Raw genomic sequence first — 22,830 nt, 5'->3', positions numbered from 1 at the left:
TGCGGTGGTGTTCTGAGGTTGGGTCCCGAGGTCGGCTCCCCTGGGATCGCCGGGGCCCCCGGCGGGTTGATCGTGTTGGAGTCTGGAATACAGAGTGTGTGCCCTTGTTTCTGATACTTAGTTATAAGATCTAGAAAAACACTGAATTTCGTATAACATGAAATTCATGAGCATGTTTTCATGATGATACATGAAATCAAATGTTAAAGTTAGATAGAAAAAGCTAAAAGTGTAAGTGTATAGGTAGAAAGTTTTTTTTAATCACTGGGTGAAAAAGTTAGTTTAGAGAACAGGAGACAAGATGGAGGATTTAGGGTGTTGTCCCTTGTCCCTTCTTCTTTCTTCTTCATGTTCTTTTCCTAGAGGTTTTTGGGTAATAGTAAGTGATTGGATAGAAAATGCTGCAGTGCATCACAGAGGTGATGGGTCATTGGGTCATTAAGAAAAATAATATACGTGTCTACTGTTAATTGGGTAAAAATAGGTATAAAGATAAAAGAACTGCATAGTTCGAGGCCATTTTGTGCATCAAACACGAAGTGAGCCACAAGGCCTTGTTTGTACCATCAGAAGAAAGAAATGTGCTGTGAAAAACGAGGTTCACATAATTTTTATAGAATTTAAAAGTTTAATGAAAAACAATTAGGAGAGAAAAATAAAGTAAAGTATACAGATACGGCCGGGTGTCTCTGCATTCAGCTAAGAGAGCACACCTTACTAACAAAGGATTGTCCCTTAAAAACAGAACCCTACTACATATCCATAAATTCTCATACATATTCATACATTCTTCTTAGGATCTTTGGTGTTCTTCTGTTTAGTTTTCTCTTGCCCCCTTCCCAATAGATCAGTCTTCTTGGCGCCATTGAGATTTACATTCTCTGATACCAGGAACACAATAAATTCCTTCCCCAGAGCTCTGGTCACTGCTGTCTTCATCTGGATAAGATAGTTTACAAATGCAGGAGTTCTCTAGCTATTTTTTTCCTCAGTCTTTGGGTTATACAAACAAAGACAGTTTTTATTTTAATACTATGCCATAACCTAACATATATGTATTATACTACTATTTCTAAATTTCATCAATAACAGAAATAAAGAAAACTATATTAATACAACAAAATTTCTCATTCTTATACACATAACATTCATCTTAATATTTGCGAAAAGCCAATAACATAAAATGTATCTATAACATGTGCCAAATAGCAAAGATTAACCTTGTAACCAGCCTGGAGAGACCTGTTAAGTTTTGTAAGGATCCTTCAATAAACACAAGAAACAAGATTCTAACGAGCTCGGGAGTTTTCTTCGAATCATAAGGACTGAGATAAGTGGAACTCCCCATGAGGGAGGATCCCAGAGGAATTCAGCCCAAAGGAGGCTGAGAGACTAAGGAAAAGTTATATCCACAGAGAATTCAGCCCAAAGGAGGCAAAGAAAAAGATATTACAGATCGGGGCCGCCTCGGCCGGCCCCCTGGCAGTGTAGGCCCGGGGCGGGGTTGGATCCCTGCCAGCAGGCTGTCAGGGGCGCCGCGGACCCAGGGGGTGTAGCCCTGCCTCGGCCGGCGCCCCGGCGGTGGAAGCCCGGGGCGGGGTCGCCTCCCCCGTGTGCCCTCCCGGCACAGACCGGTGGGGGGGTGCTTGAACGGGGGGCGGCGCCGGCCCTGGGGGATACCTCAGGGTCGGTGCCGTGTCCCTGCTGCGGCTGGGCCGTGCCTTGCCCCGCGGTGGGGGACGGGCAGGGCCCGGGCTCCGCGCCGGTGGCCGTGCACGCTTTTCCAGCGGAGGAGCGGCCGGCACCGCTTCTTGGACCTTTCGCTCCTGGAGAAATGCTGTTAGGGGCGGTTCTGAGCGCTGCCCCCCCCCGCGCCGGGAGCGGGCTGTGCTGAACTGCCTCCAACCCCCCCCGCCTCGGGTTCCCAGGCATCGCCCGAGCCTGCGGCTGGAGCCGGCCCTCCCCCGTCGCCTCCTGTGGCTGTGGCAGACCAAGGTCCTGAGCTGTTTACCACTGGCTCCGGTGGTGCTGCCGCGGGGGCGAAGCTGGTGGCCTTGACGGGCCAGAGGTCCCAGGCTGCTGGAGCCTCTTTGGCTGGCCTGTGGACCTTGTCCTCTTGTAAAATGACTGTGCAGCTGAGCGTATCAGGCATTCCATGTGCTTCCAAATGCTTTGGTCCGGTGGGTGAGGCCATGAGGGCTCTTCTTGTGGCGTGGTTGAATATCACTCCTCAGGGCACCATTGTTCACCTAGAGGACGTTGATTTGGAATTCCTGGGGTGCATTTCTGCCATGGGTTCCACACTCCTGCCTCCTGTTCCCATCCCTGCGGGACCTGGATTTGCTCACGTTGTGCCTTTTGAGTTTTATGTTTGCAGAGCTGAGAACCAGCTGCGGGGAGATGGTGGCTTCGGGTTCCCTGGACCTCCCTGGGTTCATGGACTGCTGTTCTGACAGCCAGGGATCATCCTGAACGGGTCTGCACCCGGTCCATCCTTGGTGAGATGCTGTCAGAGACTAGCTTCCGTGGGTTTTGACACTGGCATGGACATCGCAATTGTCAGGTTTGCTGATGCACCCGGTCCATCCTTGGTGACTCAATGCTGACACATTCTTTGCAAAGAAGAACTTGAGACTGACTCTTTGTTTAGCATTTTCTGTTGTCTTCTCTCATGATAGACTAGTCATCCTCCGTGACTTGATGCAAGAACAGTTGGATCACAGTGATCTGGAGTTTCAACCAGTCCCTGGGACATTCCTGTTTTCTGTATCAAGAAGTCTGGGAAATGGGGGTTGCTATAATTTTCTGTATCAAGAAGAAGTCTGGGAAATGTAGGTTACTACAATACCTCCAAAAAGTTACTGCTATGATGGAAAGCATGGGGATGTTGCAGGCTAGCATGCCTTCATCTGCCATGCTTCCTGCTGATTGGCTAGTCCTCATTGTGGATCTGAAGGATTGTTCTTTGCGATTCCTTTGCATCCCAATGACAGACCGAAATTTGCCTTTCTGGTGCCAGCTATCATTAATGCTGAGCCCACACAGAGATATCAATGGAGATTTTGCCATAAGGCTTGTGAAAATTTGCCGGCATTTGCCGATGATATGGGGCTCTAGCCCTCTCTGGAGTTTGCGAGCAGTTTCCTGCTGCTCGTCTCTACAACCTCCCTGAAATTATTTGAGGGTCAAAATGATTTTGGGACAAAAAGTCCTGCATTTGGAGGTGCAATTATTTTATATTTTTTTGCATTCAGTGCAGACACTACATGAATGATGTCCAAATATTAATGGACTTTCACATGGTTGTGTCCCTATATGGGACTGACCACGACAGAACTGTCTCCCTTGTTTGGTCTCTTAAAGGAGGACTCTGATTTTAAAGTCACCTCTGACACTAACCCTAGAGGCACAGTAGATGCTGGAGGAGGTTCTGCGAGCAGTTTCTGCTCCTCAAGTTATTACATTAATCTTTCCATTGATGTCGCTGGTTTTTTTTTAGGTTTTTTTTGGAGAGTCATGAGGCTGGATCAGCCCAATTGATAGAATTACAGACTGCTGTCGTAGCATTTCATAAGTTTTCCCAGGCACCTTTCAATTTGGCCATGGATTCTTCCTCGGTGACCAAATTGAGAGCCATCCATAAGCAGGTGTTGATGTTGGACATTTGTTTAATTTATTTTTTGGGGTTTCTGTTGTTTTTCTGGTTTTTTGTTTGTTCGTTTTTTTTTGTAATAACGAAAGGGTGAGATATCACCCTGAAATTATAGCCTTCTGATTGTATGGAGTATTGTATTTTTCTATTATTTATTTTTTTGATTGTTTATAATGTTGCTAGTTTCTTTGTTCATTTTTCTTTTTTCTTTTCTTTTTGTTAAACCAAAAAGGGTGAGATGTCGCCCTGAAAACTCAGCTTCTGAGCTTGCTAACATAGTTTTCTAAGGACTTTCACAGGACAGTAACTATAAACATAGATATGTATACATTCTTTCTGTTACACGTCTTGTGATGGGCATCTCTCATGGCCAGTGCAGTGAGAAAGTGTTATCCTGACCATCCAATCCCTGGCCATGGTAGGAAGCCTATAAATCCTGGGAGGAAAAATAAACTCTGCTCTTTCTTTCCACCACACCTCGACCTGTGTCCGCGTGATCTATTGATCTTCAGCGGTAACAACTGGGTGAGATAGTTTAAGCTAGTTTAGAAATTAAGAGGCAAGATGGAGGAATTAGGGTGTTGTCTCTTTTCCTTCTTTTTCCTTCTTCATCTTCTTCTAGAGGTTTTTGGGTAGTAATAAGTGATTGGATAGAGAATGCTGCAGTGCAGCACACAGGTCACTAAGGTCATTGGGTCACTAAGAAAAATAATTCACTTGGCATTTGTTAATTGGTTGAATAGACATATAAAATACCTTGAAGAAGTTCTTTGTTAGACATTTTGCACCTTTCAATCTTAGTGCACATAGCTCCTTGTACCCTGTATACATGTAATGTAGATAAAAGAAGAATAAACAACCAAGTCCGAACAGGAGAAAACTGCCTCTCTCTCATCAATCTCAGTCCAAGGGGGAAAAAGAAACCAACCACAACTGTCCCATCAGGACAAGTGTTGAAAGTATGAGCAAGTGAAAGATGAAGTTGTGAGTGAGTAAAATGAGAGAGTGAAGAATCCTGCAGCTCTGCAGCCTGGGGCCTGGATTCAGTGTCTTGGCGTGAGACGTGACAGGGGCATGATAGATATTGCTTACACTTTTTTGGGTGGAACAGGGGGGAAGTTTTTACTTGAATATGTATGTGTGTGCAGAGTTAAAACACGTTAATTTTGGCAGCAAGTTGATGATATGGAGATAAAGGGTGGAATATCCTGGGGTGACTGTGATGATAAATTTTATCCCCATTCATCTGCCTGATAGTAAAAGGTCTTAAAATCTTAGAAAATTCGGGGACTTAGAAAGAAAGTTAGGTTTGCCAAGCCCGGGTAAAAGTAGGCCCTGGGAAATGTTAGGCCCTGTGCTTGCTAAAGATCATATGAAACTGTACCTGTGTAGTCAGTATATGATAAATGATACAGTTGTTAGATATGATTAGATACAATTATTGTTTAAAGAACATGAGGAACAATGTTAGGGGGCTAGGGGGGATCACGAGAAATCCATGCTTGGGTAAAAACAATGCATACAATAGAACAATGTATGTTTAATAATTAATAAGTAAGTTGTATAATAATAGAGTATAAACCATGTTCAGTTCAAAACCAAGATGGGTCAGATTTGGGTATGTGTACCCCTGACACCCAGAGCTCTTCAATAAAGCACCTTCATATAATCATTCTGTGATTATGTGTGTTCCTGAACGCTAACATTTTGGTGACCCCAGATGGGACCTTGTGAGTGCTGCTGAGTGAACTCGCGACCCGATCATGCTCCAGCTGGCACCGAGGGATTCTCGGGGAGCCCATCCGGCTCCGACCGTCTCCGCTGCTCACAACGTCCCCGGGAGAGAAAGGTAAGGTGCTTTAATTGGTTTGGGTGCCTGCCAGTTAGACGTGGCGAAAGCTGCGTGTGGTTGGGCTAAAGGAATTCCTGTCGGTATTGCCTAGGCACCGTCCATCAGACGACTGTGAAAGCATCACAGGTTCGGCATTTGTGGTGTATTGTAGTTGTAACATGGAGAAGGGTTTTGGGCTGCAATGCTCCCATACCGGCTACTTCTCCTTTGGGGTGCTTTATTAGCACATTGGAAACAAGGTAACTTTGGGGAAGAATTACATAAGACTAAGCTAATTTCGGTGAGATCTCCCACAGAAAAAGACCCCAGCGACCCCATCTCTTCTCTTGGTAGCTATAACCTCCTCTTCTCTCTCTTTACTTTGTTTTCTTTATCTCTCCCTCTCTCTCTTCCTCTCCTCTATCGCATAACCCTTGTTGTCACTAAAATAAAGGTACATTATTGTTGTTGTAATTTAAACTGAAATCCCTTGTGTCCTTTTTGCACTCTGAGATCAAACGACTCCCACTCGTGTTAGCAAATCATGACATTTAAATTGGCGTCAGAGACAGGATTTCTGAAGACAGAAGGGGCTGCAGGTTTCTTGTGCAGTCTGTATTAGGGGAAAGACGTCTCACTCCAGCCGCACCTAGCCTGACACTCCCAAAAGAGTGAGCGGTGTCTAGAAAGCAAGGGGGGCGACTCGGATTTCCCACAAACTGCACACGCCGAGGTGAAAAGCACCCCACACTCACTTAAGAGCTCTGTCTGCAGAATTTCACAAAAGATCTCTTAGTGCAAAAGGGCGGGACTGTTTTTGTTGATGTGTGTATGAATTTTGACTGCTTGGTGTAGCAAAGAGGCAACCAGGATTTTAAACTGAAGGAGTGCCTCCCAAGCAGATTTGGTCTTTTTACCCATACAGGGAAGCAAAAAGTTATGTGTGTGTGTGTGTATAATTTAAGTTTATACCTCCCTGTAGTGGTTTTTCCCTTTGTAAAAAAATGACTGAAAACGGCAGTGCAGAAGTTAAAGCTGCATTTTATGCATGTTATGATCTGTTAACAAAACACAATGCCAGACCTTCTCCAGGAGGGGAAAAGTTGGTGCTTAATAATTGGTTTAATTTGGAAAATGTGATTGATAGAGTATGTTCTTTACAACATGAAACAAAATTTAAACTGGGCAAAAATAAAACTGTACTCTGCTCAGTTTTGGGAGCTTGTCTTACAGCAGCTATAGAAACTCACTTTAAGCGAAGAAGTGAGGAAAGAACTATAATAGACTCCCTCCAAAACCTAGTTGAAATTTTGCAAAAACAATTAAATGAAGAAAGGAGTAAGATCAATCTGTTGTGAGCAGCCCTCCATGATAAAAATTTAAAAAATGCTGACTCGCTAAAAGAAACAGAAGAGCGGGAAATCCCTCTCATTAATCAAATTTACCCTCAAAAGGAGCTAACTTGGATAAAAATTGTGGGGAACACTGCTGTCCTAGTTTGAAACCTCTAATTAAAACAGAATATGATTATATCAATGTTAAGGATCCTGATCCACATATAACCACTAAAAAAAAAAAAAAAAAAGAAAAAGGGAGTACAGGCGTCTCCATCACGAGTCAGAGACAGAATACATATTCCGAGTATCTCTCACTGGAGGTGATCAAATTCGATTGAGAGAACAGGAAGCCACTGGGGACATGGAGTCTTCTTAACAGCAGGAGACAGACATAACCCATGGTCCCTAACTCAGCACGCAGCTTATTGGGCAGAGGGGTTTAATCCCTTGGAAAGGGGGTCTCCATTGCTATAGTGAGTACCCCTGACCAGCTACTAGAAAATATTCACAATGCTGTCTGCTTGCAAATGATACACAAAATAAAATTAATTGCTGGTTATGAATCACCAATGTTACCTGTGAAAACTGAAATTATGACCCCTTTAATTCAAGGCCTTCAAGAATCACTTAAACCTACAGCAATTTTCCTCCAAAAAAAAACATAGCAGCTACAACCTCTGTGGGTAAACTAGATAGATTTCTTGAGAACTCGACTGATCGACCTGGTTCCACTGATCCTGGGTTTACTCCCTTCACCACCCCCTCTCAGCCAACAGGTTCACAACTGCGGTCTCCTGCTAGAAACCATAAAATTTAGACATGGAGCAAAGTTGCAAAAGAGCTAATTAATTACAGTAGCAATTATGGACCTGTAAAAATCCCAGAAGAAAAGTCAGAGAAAGCAAAGGGTGTTAGATACATTGGTTCTCTTAACAAAAACCCAGAAAAGGGAAAACAAATCTCTAACCGCCAGTATGGGTGGTCACTAGAGATAAAGAAAGGGGTGCCCAGGAATGTATTGGATGGCTTATCACTTAAAAGTTGAGTAAAGTAGTTTCTCATTGGCACTGTCCCAAGATCATTGTATCGAATGCCCCATTGTATAACCCAGCACACCTCCATAGGCTCTAGGCTGTGAGCCAAAGCAGTCTCCTTCTCAGCTTCTGGGAGTAGAGCCCAAACAACTTTAGAATCAGGGAAACTGGTAACTCTGCCTCTCATGGGTGAGCAGAGAGGCAGAGGTTGGTTGTATTTAAAATGCTCACTAGAAATAACAAAACTGGAGACGTACTGATCACAGCAACAGTGGGTCCCAAACATGCGCCTATTACTTCTGTAGTTAACACTAGAGCCCAAATTTCTGTGTTGACCAATACAGACTAGTACAGGATTTGAGAGCAATAAATGGAATAATTAAAGATATTTACCCAGCGGTAGCTAATCCTCACACATTGTTAACATCCGTAAAAGAGAAATATAAATGGTTTACTGTAACTGATTTAAAAGATGCCTTTTTCTGCATACCCCTTGACAAAGAAAGTAGAAAACCGTTTGCCTTTGAATGGGAAAATCCAGAAAATGGAAGGAAAACTCAGCTCACCTGGACATGACTTCCACAAGGATACAAGAACAGTCCAACCCTATTTGGAAGCCAGCTGGCGAAGGAGCTGAGAATGGGCAAGTACCGAGAGAGCAATACCTGCTGTTACAGTATGTTGATGATATACTGACAACTACAGAAGAGAAAACAACCTGCATAAAGGTAACAACTAAAATTTTAAATCATCTGGGAATGAGTGGATATAAGGTGTCTAAAGAGAAGGCACAAATTGCCTGACAAACTGTGATTTACCTGAGATGTGAAATCTCACAAGGGCAACGAAAGCTGGGTACTAATCGTATTCAAGCTATTTGTGCTATTTCAGAACCCCAGAACCTACATGAACTGCAAGATTTCCTTAGGATGACAGAGTGGTGCCACCTGTAGATCATAGACTATGGACTAAAACCCCTGTATGAAGCCCAGAAGACGCAGCCATTTACCTGGAGCAAACCACAGAAGGAGGCCTTCCTCAAACTAAAGGAGGCATTGGCAATGGCTGTGGCGTTAGGATTACCTGCTTTATCTGAAGATTTTCATCTGTTTGTGCATGAAACACTACACCTAGCACTGGGAGTACTGACCCAACCTTTGTGAAGCTGGAAAAGGCTGGTAGGCTGCTTTTCCAAACAACTTGACAACGTGAGTGCCGGGTGGCCTTCATGCCTGTGGGCAGTTGCAGCCACTGTGATGCTGATACAAGAAGCTAGGAAACTCACGATGAGTAGACACATAAATGTCTACATGCCACATATGGTAACCACTGTTTTAGAACAAAAGGGGGGATATTGGCTATCTCAAAGCAAGATGATAAAATTCCAGGTAATCCTGATTGAGCAGGATGATGTCACACTAAAGACAACTAACCTCTTGAACCTAGCTTTGCTCCTAGGTACCACAATTGAAAAAGGCCCATTAGAGCATGACTGTGTAGAAGTAATAGAGTACAGCTATTCAGGAAGAGAAGGCCTGAAAGACATCCCACTAGAGCAACCAGAGTGAGAGCTATTCACAGATGGAAGCAGCTTCGTGGAGAACGGGACCAGATACACTGGATATGTGGTAACAACAGTCAATACAATAGTGGAGGCAAAAACCTTATCACCGAATACATCTGCCCAGAGGGCAGAACTGGTTGCCTTAACCAGAACACTGGAATTGAGTAAAGGGAAAAGGGCAAACATATGGACTGACTCAAAGTATGCTTTTGGAGTAGTGCATGCACATGGAGCGCTGTAGAAAGAAAGAAGACTACTGTATTCTCAAGGTACACACATTAAACATCAAGATGCAGTCCTGCAATTAATAAAAGCAGTACAAAACCTGAAAAAGTAGCAATTATACACTGTAAAACACACCAATCAAGAAACTCCAAAATTTGCAAGGGAAATCGAAAAGCAGACTGGACAGCCCGACAGATTGCTTGAGAAGTGGAAACAACAATGGCATTGATACCTTTAAAAGTTAATGTATCTCAATTTAATTTGCCTCCAAAACCAAAATATTCAGCAGAAGATGAAAAATTGGGACATTTGCTAAATGCACAAAAGAATTCAGAAGAGTGTATGTAAGTGCACAAAGACAAATAGTGTTAACCCCCTTGATAATGAGAAAAGTTCTACAAATTAAACATAACAAATGTCATTGGGGTGCAGAGTCATTGGTGAAATTGATGAAACAAAAATTAATCTCGGTATGGATGCTAACAGTGGCAAAATCAGTAATGTCAAAATGTGAGATATGCTTAAAAAACAACTCAGTAGCTTGACACAGGCATAGCTAGGAAAGATTAGGATAGGAATAGAATCAGGATGGCACTTGGCAAGAACCCTCTAGTAGAGTGAAATTTGGGTGGGCCCTAGAGTCTTTGCTTGGTCCTATAGCAAACTATCAGAATAGAGAAATGTTGTACAAACTTACAGGTCAGGTAGATAAATTAGGAAGAGTCACCAAGGAAAGATTTAAAGAACTAAACGTACAATTACAATTTGCTACTCCTGAAAGAGCATGGAGTGTGTGGGTTTTTAAAGGGATGTATTAACCATAGCTGTACCCATATCCCAAATGTAACTGCAGATGTAGAATATGACATCAATCAGTTGCAACAAATAGAGCATAGAGCACAGGAAGAGCAAAAGGATTTGACTATAAGCTGGTAAGGCAAAATCTTCAAAGGGTTAGGGTGGAATGTGAGTTCATGGATTAAATCTATCATTGAGAGTGTGATAATCTTACTAATTATATTCCTAGCAATTTGGTTAGTTTACAGCATCTTAAAAGGAGAAATACAGAAGAAAATGTCCTGGAACCAAAAAATAAAGGCACTGATGCGAGATCCACACCCACCATCTTCTGGTTATCCAGTTCATGACAACATCCAGGACATTTACATCAATCAAGGATTCGAAGAACATCAAGTATAAACTCAGAAACAAAGGACTGTATCAACTGAAAACATTTGCACTTATAGTGAAGTGAAAATGCTTTCAAAGGGGGGAATGATAGTAAAAGTTCTTAAAATCATAGAAAATTCAGGCACTTAGGAAGAAAGTTAGGTTTGCCAAGCCCTGGGAAAAGTAGGCCCTGGGAAATGTTAGGCCTTGTGCTTGCTAAGATCATGTGAAACTCCACCTGTGTAGTCAGTATATGATAAATGATACAATTGTTAGATGTGATTATATATAATCATTGTTTAAAGAATCATGAGAAACTATGTTAGGGGGCTAGGGGGGATCACGAGAAATCCATGCTTGGGTAAAATCAATGTATACAATAGAACAATGTAAGTTTAATAATTAATATGTAAGTTGTATAATAATAGAGTATAAAACATGTTCAGTTCAAAACCAAGATGGGTCAGATTTGGGTATGTGTACCCCTGACACCCAGCGCTCTTCAATAAAGCACATTTATATAAGCATTTGTGATTATGTGTGTTCCTGAACGCTAACACGCCTAGCCCAGAAATAAGTTTTGTATTGAAAAACCACTCAGGCTATACACTGAGTCTTCACAGAAGTAAAGTGAATGTCATCTATTTCTATCTTTAGCACACTTTTATAGGGTCAGACAGGGTTCGCGGGGCTTAACAAGCTACTATTGGTTAATACATATTGTTTTACATTCTTTTCCTAATACACAATGCCATTGTTTTTCTTTATTCTCGCTGCTCCAGGAGAGTTTCAAGGACACTGCCTTTAATATTGTCGCCTGGATTAAAAGCTGGCTTGTTCAGACAGGCTTTTACTAAAATATCATGCTCTTGTTCTGCTAAAATGTTTTACTACAATTCCCCCTTTCTCTTTTTGCACAATCCAGGCTTTTGACGTGATTCGTTCTATACTTCTATGGATACAGGATAACATACAGCTTAAAACAACTATCCCTATTAATACCATAAGTAAAATTCATCCCCCTTCCAGCACAAGAGACCTCAACCATCCAGTAATGCCCCAGTTAGCTAACCAACTTCTAATGGGGTCACTATCTTCTTTCTGGGCATGTAACCCATTCTGTAGCTGTTTTACTTGTTTGTGGATTGAAACTGAATGATCAGTAAGGTTCAAACAGCACGTACCTTCAAACTTCTCACAACCATGTCCTTGTGCCAAGACCAAGAAATCAATTGCAGCTCGATTTTGCAATACAGCATGACGTACACTACTTACGTCAGCTCAAAGTCCACTTAACATTGTTGATGACAAATTCAGTTCCTTCCTGGTCCAACAAGCTAGCCTTTTTAGAGTTGACAAGCCTTTAGCAGCAGCTGCTCTGGGGGTAAAAAGGGAGGCCAGCCATATTATACCATGACCCCAAAAGTCTGGGTCTCTAACATCATCACATTGTAATTCATTCAGGCTTCGCTTTGACCATTTGTTGTTTTTTATTTTACTGGCTATACTTAGCAATTGGTGTAAATTTGGATGGAACAAAGTAAGTTTTCCAAGGCAACAGGGTCCTCCATGTGGGCTAGCAGGAATCCCATTCCATGCTCTATCTCCACAGATTAAGAATATTGCATTAGGTAATCACCTTGGTAATCATCCTGTGAGATTGCACCGTGAATAAAAGGCTTTAATTTCATTGTTAATAATGAGATCAACTATAGGGTTAACTGTAGCCCAGTGTTGCATCATTTCATTCAAGTGGCTTTTTTTCAGGAGCTCAAACATTATCCATCCACCTGAGGCATTGATGGAGCCTAACAAGTCCAATTCATCTGGGGGCCCTATGGTAACATTGATAACTTTGGTAATTTTCACTTGCCAGCAGGCTTCAAGTTGTCTTAATGTGAAGCCAACAGTGCGATTGCACTCTTGTAACATTGCCAATTGATTCAGTCGAGTCTCATTACTAACTAAACCTTTAAATGCTTGAGGATCCCATTCAGGGACTCCTACGAGACAGGTGTGAAAAGGATCTCCAGGTGTGGCTAGGCTTAGACACATTGATTTTTGGCCTGTCAAGTGTTGCAGAGAGACCCATATGTTCTGTCATTTTTGGATGTTAGTTAGCAGAGAGTTGGTCAGGACTATACGCAACACAATTACTATGGGCAGTTTGTTCCACACAAATGACACCATACCTTCAGAATCACAGCTAATCAGGCTTTCATAATTTGTTGAATAAATTCCTTTAAGGTTTAAAGTTAAATGAACTTTCAAATATGCTCACCTTAACTCTCGAAGGGGGAATACTTACACCTTATACTAATATTTTCTCTAAAATTGTCAATAACCTACAAATAACAATTATCACACAAGCTAAAAATTTTTATCTTAAACTAATCTCTACTTTTAACACACGTGCCCTGGTATTCATGCAATCTAAGTGTGAAAGCAATTTGCTTAAACGGTAAAAATACAGTTACAATTTTGCTTTTATATGCAGTCAGCTGGAGTCTCTATACTCTTTTAGATCTTCTACAAAATTTTTCTCGCAGACTATGATTTAACGCGATTCAGTCTTGGAACATCCGCTGCTCCTCTGACGTCAGCTGGCAGCCGATCAGTGACTGACTGAGGGCATCGATGTTCGAATTGTTCTTCACATCCCTCTAAATCTTGAAACAGATAATAACTGAAAAAAATTGGTAGAGACAAAACATCATGATAACAACATAAAATTTCTGTTGGCAAACTGTCTGTGTAGTTTTCAGACACAACTGTGTCCTGGCAGCTCCACTTCTGATCTTGTTTGGAGTACTAAGTCTGTATGGTGACTTCTCCGTTTACTGGGTCTCATGTTTTCAGAGGCAGTCAGTCTGGTAAGATGAACAGGTGACCTTTTTGAATCTGTCAACAAAACACAGGCACTTCTCCCCTTGAAGTTAATGAATCTTTTTGACTTAGCTGTGGTACACTTAATGGCAAATTTAGATTATATAATCTTTCTAAATTTTTGATGTAAATATTATTTGGGTCCAAATTTCTAATGCACATATTACACTAATCAAATGCTTTTAGGGCATCAATTTCCCCCGTTTTTAAAAATGAGATGTACTTCAGTCATGCACATCAATATCAACACAAAACCATATACACAATGAATAAAAAACCTATAGCAGTTAATAATCAATCAAATCATGAACATTATTAATAACATATGTGATATAGAATTACTATTAACTACTAAAACACTGCACTAGCATCCCATAGTCTGCAAACAAACAACATCAGTGAAGGATTGGATAACCACCTCCGAAAATGATTCTCCAAGCCCACTTCAAAATTGATCCAGCTGTCATATTAATAGGATCAAATTGCCAAGTCAAAAAGTGACTCAAATACTGATTTGGTACAGAAGACATCTATATCTGTTGGCAAACATTCTGTCCCGGTAAAGTCAAGGCTTGGCCAGGGCCTTAGGCTTTAATCTGGAAAGATTTCTCTTAAGTCATTTTCCAAACAAGGTTCTTAATAATAGCAGCTATGAGATGCTTAAAGCACAGCAAACTGTTGAAATGCATCTGTATAAAGCAAATGATCAGAAGTCCTAGGTAGCAGACCAATTAAACCATTCAGCAGTTGGTTTAATCTAAAGCCTCTCTCGTGGCAGCTGATTTTTAGCAACGATATATTTTCTTGGAATTCTGGAAGCACTAAAAAATAATAAAGCTACACTGGATTAGGCAAAAGCAAGCCTTTTTAAACAAGGACAAGACTGAAAAAAAAGAAAACTCTGTTTAGGACCAGCTATATAACTTGTTTACCAACATGCTTCTGTAGTTAGAAAACAAAAAGATCTCAAATGACACGTGTCTAAAAGATAGTTACACAAAAATATGTTAAAATATATGAAAAGCCGGCTGCAAATACAACAATGACAGTTTAGATAATGCTCATCATAAAATGCATAAATTCACATTATACAATGAATATGTCAGCAGTAAGTGTCTGAAAAAATCAAAATAATATTTTTAGAACATTTATGTCATAATGACCAAAAGTAAAAAAAAAGGTAAAAAACTTCTACATTTCCTAGTAAATAGCAGTAACTCTTCTTTTGTGTTACCTATAGAAAAGAAAAAATGCAGAGATTGCAGCAAACAATAGGACTCCCAATGAAATCAAGGGTGTCACAGACTGCATTCACCTCTATAAGCAGGTGATCATCAGTGTTCTATCACAGCTGTTTCATTCGTAGTCATCTTCATCTCTCTAGAAAAATAATTATACTTTGCAGTTTAAACAAGTGTCTCCAATAAAACATGAAACAATTTAAATTAAACAATATTTAAACCTGGTAAAAATTAATTATAACAAAAGGAAATAACAAAACCTTAAAATCAAAGTTATAAAACTTAACATATAAACATTCAAACTTAAACATAATGAAACTTAACTTTGCTCAATTCTATTAACACTTGATCTATATCAAATAAAAGCATAACTTAATCTTACTCAATTATTATAATAAGGCAACTGAAGGTTTGATATATACCTTTTGGACATAATATAACAGTAACATGGATTCACTATAAAAATTATAAAATGTAACAAATACATCACAATTTTATGTCATTTGGCTTTAAAAATAACTCACAATAATTGCAAATGTTATTAAAATTACTTATTCATAACAGAAATTTGCCTAGTATATGCTTAAATTCATGAGGATTTTAAAGTGCAGTTTTACTAGAGAAAAACCACAACACAGGATTTGGCAAGTTGCCATTCAACTTTTGTAGCACTTTTCAAAAACATCAAGTCTAAGTTTTAATTAAAATCCAAAGTCCAAATTGGTATATTGTCATGGTTTTAAACCAGTAACTAAAAAAATTACTTATTTCTTTTTGTGAGATATGGATTAGAACAAGAGTAAAACAGGCATAAAACTTAAAAGGAATAAAGAAAGTTTATTAACAAACTACAATAATAAGAACACCAGAATAAACTTCCAGAAAACCCCTTTTTATCCTCTACTACTCACTATTCCTTTGTTTACATGACAACAGAGACAAAAACTTTGGAACTTTGATGGTTAAAACAGTCTTAATTCCTGCTACAGTCTTTTCACCAGTCTTTGTAGAGAAACAGAAGTCTCTTTCTGTTAATTTATGGAGTTTTTCACAAGAAAACTATTTTTGTTATAGTTTTCTATTGCCCTGATGTCAGCTGCCCAGAACTGCTGTTATCAGAGCTCACTCCTCCCATTTCACATCACTCTGAGGTGTGTATGGGCCATGAGTCTGGGGATGGAATTTTAAGGATGAGTTATTCAAAGGCAAAAGTCTTTTTCATCTGTCTCTGTGAGCTTCACTAGAAAACAGGTTTTCTCACTGCCCCCCAAGGCTTCAAATTTTCGCTTCATTGTTTCTAACACTTCACTGTATCACAATTACCTTACTTTTTACTCAAAATTTACACTTTGAACACTCTATTCCTCCCTATATACTATCATGAATTAAAGGAGTTTTTTTCAAGACTTTATTGTCCATTTCCATAGCTTCAACAGAAAGGTATTTCAGCTCACAAACGCATCTTCTTATTCTCTACTTTTTCTGAAACTTAATTCTTTTCTTTACTGTCTCTGATAGTTTTATAAAGTCTCTTTACATGTTGATCACTCTCTTTTTCTCTTTCTGGATAAAAAGATTAATCTGCAAGTCTCATCTGGAAAATGAAAAGTTTAAAATCTTGCCCAGGCATTGTAGATGGCTCTGTGACCTCTGCCGGTGCAGAAGCTGGAGCTGTCTTCGATAGAAGATTCCTCATAGCTGTTCTGGAAAGTGTAGTCGCCGCTTTAGCTCACTGCAGGTCCAGAACTTTTTCTCTTTCTTTACTCGGCAGCCCCCGGTGAACTCTGTCACTGCAGCCGAGCCAGGAACTGGCCCGGCCCAGCCAGAGCTCAGGGCAAGCTCCGCAGGCCCCATCTCCCGGCCGGGAGACGCGGCAGGCTCAGCCCAGCCCCCGCCCGGCCGCATAGCCGGGCGGAGAACGGGAGGCCAGCCGGAGGCCTGCTACCTTTCACAACCAGGAAACAAAGAGAACTAAAGTGCCTTGACTTTACATCTTAAGGTAAGGTTCACAAGTTGATCTCCCTTTTCAATGGTTAAAACGGCTGTCAATTCCCAGTAATGACCAATAATTGGTCAGGAGAAAAGACTCCCATCAGTCTCCAGCAACTTCAACTTCCTTAGCTCTCAAAACCACCTTAAAGGTAAAGTCACCCCATGACATGTATATATGCTCTTATACATGTTTTTTATAGCAAAAGAACTCACATTGAAATTACCTTATTAAAATTGTGGAAAAAAAAAGAAAATGGGTAATATATGCTTAACTTTGTCTTGTACAGTAAAGTTCTCCTAGCTAATTATTTTTAAACCATTAATATCTTTTGTAGATAACATTAATTGGAAGGTTGTTTTACTAGCAACTGTAAATCATTCAGTATTTTAACATTAAGTTTTAAAACTAATTATTGCAAGGTAACTTTTACATCTGTTAATATTCATTTTAAACATTTTTTAAAATGGGGTTTTTTGAATTTTTTAAAGAATCACAATAATTTCTCTAGTAAAACTAAAAAACTGCAATTGCATCAACTCATAATTACTTAAAACACAAAATTAACTCTAAAAGGGTATATAAAAACATTTTAAGAAACCAATGAATCATGACTTTTTAACAAACTGGGTACTATTCCATTGCCATTTCTTAGAGAGGGAGCAGGGGGGTGAGCTGCCCCCTCTGATGCTGCTCTGCTGCTGTTATCTCTAGAAGGTTTGAGTGAAGTCTTCATCATCCCCCACATACTCTCGCAGAGGGGAAAAATGGAGAGCAAAAAAAACCTTACAAAGTTAACTTTAACAAATGCAGTTCTTTTTCTCAATATTTCTCTCGTTGTTCGCAGATACAAAAACAGACGATGTTATACGAAAAGCCTCAGGGCCAGCTGGTAGCAGCGGTGACCATTGCAGTTTATCAACCTTTAATTACAGTAATGAATTTCGAACTAGATATCATATAGTTAGGGATTGTTTGGCTATTTTGTCTCCCTTTGAAGCTGTCTGAGCCACCTGTTTCTGCTCAACTGTTTCTGTAATTGCAGATACTTGTCCCATGTGGCCTTGGAGCTTTTTCTGTGGTGCCTGTGCCCTGGGGGTGCCTTTGTTCTCTGCGCACACTTTAGTGCTCCCCCATGCTCCCCTGGTTTGGGTGGAAACCGATCTAAATCTGGTTTCTCTTCTTCCAGGGTAGGAGAGCTGGAACTTGAATACGACTGTGGTGTTGAAAGTGTCTCCAAAGTTGGAACAGATGGTTCAGGACCTCTCATATTCTGCCAGTGCTGAACAGATTCTGTTCGTTGTTTCAGCGTTTGCTGCAGAGCTGCTTTCTCTTGATGACGCTGAGCTCCACTTGTACTTAATGACTGCTCAATATGAGCTTGTATTTGTTGCACAAGTTTCTCTATTTGTTGTTGCCACTCTAGTAGACCTTTTTTAGATGCATCATTACAATTTACTGGTTCTTCTCCTGCCGGTGGTTGCCCATCTTCTGAATGCATCGACACGTCATCATCTGGGGGGAGAGGGACGTTCTGCGGCTTTCCCCAGTGAACAGTAGATGGTGGCTGGCAATCTGAGGCTCTTATTTCTGCTGACATTCGGGGCTCCACCTGGCTGGGGCTGGCGTCATCTCCGTCCGGAGACATTGTCATTTCTACATCCGCATTAGGTGGAGTAACTTCCGGCTTGGGCTCCACTGGCACAGTCCCGCCCACCCCAGCACACTCCTGTGATTGTAAAAGTTACAAGACCGAGCGACATAGCTTCCCAGTGATCCCCTTCTCCGGCCAAACGTGCCCAACTCCAAAGAAAGCACCCAGATGGCTGTTTGGCGTGGCAGGAGGTAACTGCGTCACATCCCTCTTGGGACTGAGAGATAGAGTCTTTGCTTTTCCTCATGATAGCTTTTTCCCACAACTGATCTCCTATATCTTTCCATTCTTCTGCTGCAAAAAGCAGAGGCGGGACCTGGAGGCACCCGTGCCTATTGTCTCTAGCCCATAAAACGAGCTTTTCAAGGTGCTTATCCTTGACTGCCTCTCTTCGTTTAACGATAATGTTTAGAAGCAGAATCCATGCTGCTGCAAATTCATCCATGCTAGCAGCCCTGAGGGCAGGGGGAGGGGAGTGACCCCGCCTCCTGGGTGCCGACGCCCACTGGCCTTCCATCTTCACCCCAGATCCTCTGCCCCGGTTTTCCCCAGGTAGGCTCGCTTCCACGTCCCACTGCATGCAAACCCGCCACCCGGTGCCGGCCTGCTTCCATATCTTCCCACATGCGGATCTGTTGCCTAGCAAGGCAGACACCCTGGTTCAGGAACAGCACGGCAGCCACACTCAGGCCACTCGGTCCATTTGCACACAGGCCTCAATGTGATGGATGGCAGAAAATGGCGTTTATTGCTGAAGAATTTGACATTTTATAACCTAGGTCTACAGTGTTACTCCCATCTGCTTTCATCACAGCTAGGTGCTATTGGCTAATTACAGAAGTCATTACCATACACTAAAGAGGACGGGGGTTACTATCTTTCCGTTACATCCCGATATCTTCCGAGCCACCAGGCCCTAGCTTCTACACGGATCCACTGAATTCCCTCTGCCCGCAAAGGGTCCCTGTTTGGGTGCCAGGTATTGAAAAATCTCTCAGACTATTCACTGAGTCTTCATAGAAATATAGCGAACGTAGTCTATTTCTATCTTTAGCACACTTTTATAGGGCCTGACAGGGTTTGCGGGGCTTAACAAGCTACTATTGGTTAATACATATTGTTTTACATTCTTTTCCTAATACACAATGCCATTGATTTTCTTTATTCTCGCTGTTCCAGGACAGTTTCAAGGACACTGCCTTTAATATTGTCACCTGGATTGAAACCTGGGTTGTGCAGACAGGCTTTTACTAAAATATCATGCCCTTGTTCTGCTAAAATATTCTCTACAGTTTTGTAGCCTTAAAATTTCATCTGAGAATAAAAGTGAGTAGAGAAGAAGCACCAAGTCTGTTATCAGAGACTGTACTTGCTTCCCCCCCCCCCCCCCCCCGCCCCATTCCAGTTTTGACTACAATACAGACAGACAAGGAGGGAGAGATCACCTTTGCTTTCCAGCTAGCCGAAGAAGAGAAGTCTTCGTGGACTGTTTTCTTCCCCTTTTCTTAGAACTATTCAAATCTACTCTGGACTGGAGACTCAGGGGAGCACTGGGAGTTTGCACCCATGGACTACCAGGGGCCTAGCCTGGGCAATGGCATTTTCCAGTGCCAGAAGGATTGATAACAGAGTGAACACCCACAGGTTAGAGACCCTCTGAATTTGTCATCTCTTCAGAGCTGCGAGAAATTTTGTAATTTGGTATTGCTCATTCTTGTGCTAGGTAGTGCTTTGCCTGTTAAATAAACAGTTTTTTTCCACTTATTTCAGAGAAATCTCTTCCTGAACTGGTGGGGGGAAAGAGCCACGTGGGCTTGTTTCCTGGAAAAGGCCCCATTAGAAGTTTTCTCCCAAATTTACCCTAAACTAAGACACTTTTCCTCATCCCTTCTTACATATACTTGCTGTATTTTTCTAACCAATTCCCCCAGAGGCTTATTCTGCTGCTCTTGATATTTTTGTACTCCTTTCCTTATATCAGGCCAAGTCTTAGTAACAAACTGAACCTTCAGCTATGTGTCAAAGGCTTTCCCTTCAGCCCTTCAGGAGCCATCCCCTCATGCTTCCGCAAGGTATCCCTAATCCTCTCTAACCAATGAGAGGGGCTTTCATGTTTCTACTGTTCTAACAACATAGCCTTAGCTATGTTGTTATTTCGGGGAACCACAGATTTGATTGCCCTAATCAAATAAGCACAATAATTGCAGAGGCGAGCCAAACTGGCTGGGCTATTTGGGTCCCACTGGGGTTCAGCCTGGGGGATGGCATCATCTACAGTAGGTGCATTAGGTCCAGCACCCCCCCCCGCCCCCCACTTGTGGATGTTCATCTTCCCACAGCTGCCGAGCTTTCTGCAAAATCATTCATTTCTTTCATGACCCAGACAAAATCCCCAAAAGAAAATTCCAATCCTTCCATGTATAACCTGCATTTCCCAAATATTCCTCTATCATTTCCCCCACCCCTATGGGATCATCCAAATATGGAGGCAATGCTTTTTTCAACCCTCTTATATCCTGGGTAGTAAGTGGTACAATTACAAACCCAAACCCTCCCCCTTGACCTCCCAAAGGAACTTGGTGGAGTGGTATTTGGTGCACCCCTGTGTCTTGGGTCCAGGGGGCTTCTGATGCCCTAAACTGAGTTCCTCTTCTAGTTCTAGAGGGTGATACGATATGCTGCTCCCCTCCCCCTACACCATTATTCTCAGGTGGGGCCATAGGAACAGCATTTTGCTGATCCCTTTGCTCCGGAAGTTGAGGACACCGGGGACCTGCAGCTGACCCTGGGTCAGCTGGCAACACTGGAGGACAAGATGAGGGAAGGTGTTGAAAAACATCACAATCCTCACCATTTTCCTCTTCTCCTTTTTTCTTAACACATAGATTTCTCCTGATGTTTTTTAAACCATATCAATCCACATTCCCTTTCAATCCATCCTTTCCAATTCTCCTCTAAATACCTCCACAAAATTCAACACAAATGAATTCCATCTGTTCCATAAGGTGGCCATATAAGTCCATTTGGCAACTTATACTCTGGCCACACAAAATAACAATATTTTACCATCATCTCCATAGTTACCTCTGGGTGAATACATAATCTGTCCCAAGATCTCAGCATTCTCCCCAAGGGACTGTCAGGGGTACTGTGGGATCGTCATCCCTTTTGCCGGGGCCCCTTCCCAGCTTTACCTTTGCAACCCTCCATGGGTGCCCTGTTTTACCTGTGCTACTTTCCAAGGGTGCCCTCTCAGATTTACCTGTGCTACCCCCCATGGATGCCCTCCCAGGTTTGCTCCCCAGAGATCCCATTTCAATCACCGGTGAGATTTTCAGTGGTTCTTCCCTGCAGAGTCTTCACGGATCCCTCTGCTCTGCCACTCGTCTCTCTCCTGGATAGTCTCGGGAACCAAATCGATTGCTTAGTGCCGGCCGCCGCCAGGGGGAGCTGATCACTGAAAACAACCTTCACTTGCTGCCCACCACCCCAGACAGTGGAAATATCCCGGACAGAGCTCCCAAATTGTCGGGGAAATTAATCCAAAACCACCAGAGTTTTATGTCCAAAAAGGAGACTGACGAGTCCTTTTACTTCATTCAAATAAAGGGAGAGGCCATGGGGCATTCCCCTGGGGTCTCTCGATTTTTGGAGGGCACAACCTCCTTTTTATCCTAATTTCCTGGCTGCATGTCCCTCTCTCTTTCCCCATTGTCTGAGGTACTTGAGAGGTACAGACTTTCCAGAATGCCTGATAACTAAGATTCCCCTCTAATGTATAACCCTCCCTCTTAATTTTTAATTCTTATAGAATTTATGGCTTTTCCCCATTGTCTCTCTCATCTTTCAATATCCAGTTTCATTTACCAGCAAACATACAGTTTGTTTGTAAAGACAAATATCTTTTTCCGTTCATCAATCAGTGAAATCCATCCCATTGTTTCTTTTATCTCTCAGTGATAGTTTCATCTATCAGCAGACGCACAGCTTGTTTCTAAAGACAAATCCGTCATTCCTCTCAGTGTAATTCAGCAACCAATATTATACAACTTAAAATTATAGACTGATCTCACCCAAAAATCAAATACTCTTGAGGTACACGTGTTTCCCCATTCCCTTTCTATCCCCAGCTTCAGAACCCCAGTGGCCATCCTCAAGTCTCCCTGGGTACTTTTTGCCAGAAGCTCCATGAAGGCCCATTCTCCCCAGATGCAATGTAGAGCACATTTTTCACATCTTGTCCTGT

At 41.8% G+C, this 22,830-nt stretch overlaps 1 protein-coding gene across 1 annotated transcript in view; it reads left to right on the top strand.

Annotated features, from left to right (window-relative positions):
* LOC148183472 (uncharacterized) overlaps positions 1–22,830 on the top strand; it is a 95,906-nt gene that overhangs the window by 4,337 nt on the left and 68,739 nt on the right. The gene's annotated exons all lie outside the window — the stretch shown is intronic.

This window comes from Pseudopodoces humilis, chromosome 12 (assembly GCF_049639895.1).
Source record: "Pseudopodoces humilis isolate 2021_Gansu_Grassland_sample_001 chromosome 12, ASM4963989v1, whole genome shotgun sequence".
Lineage (NCBI taxonomy): Eukaryota > Metazoa > Chordata > Aves > Passeriformes > Paridae > Pseudopodoces > Pseudopodoces humilis.
Note: the sequence above shows the minus strand (reverse complement) of the source record. Positions and strands in the feature narration are given on the sequence as shown.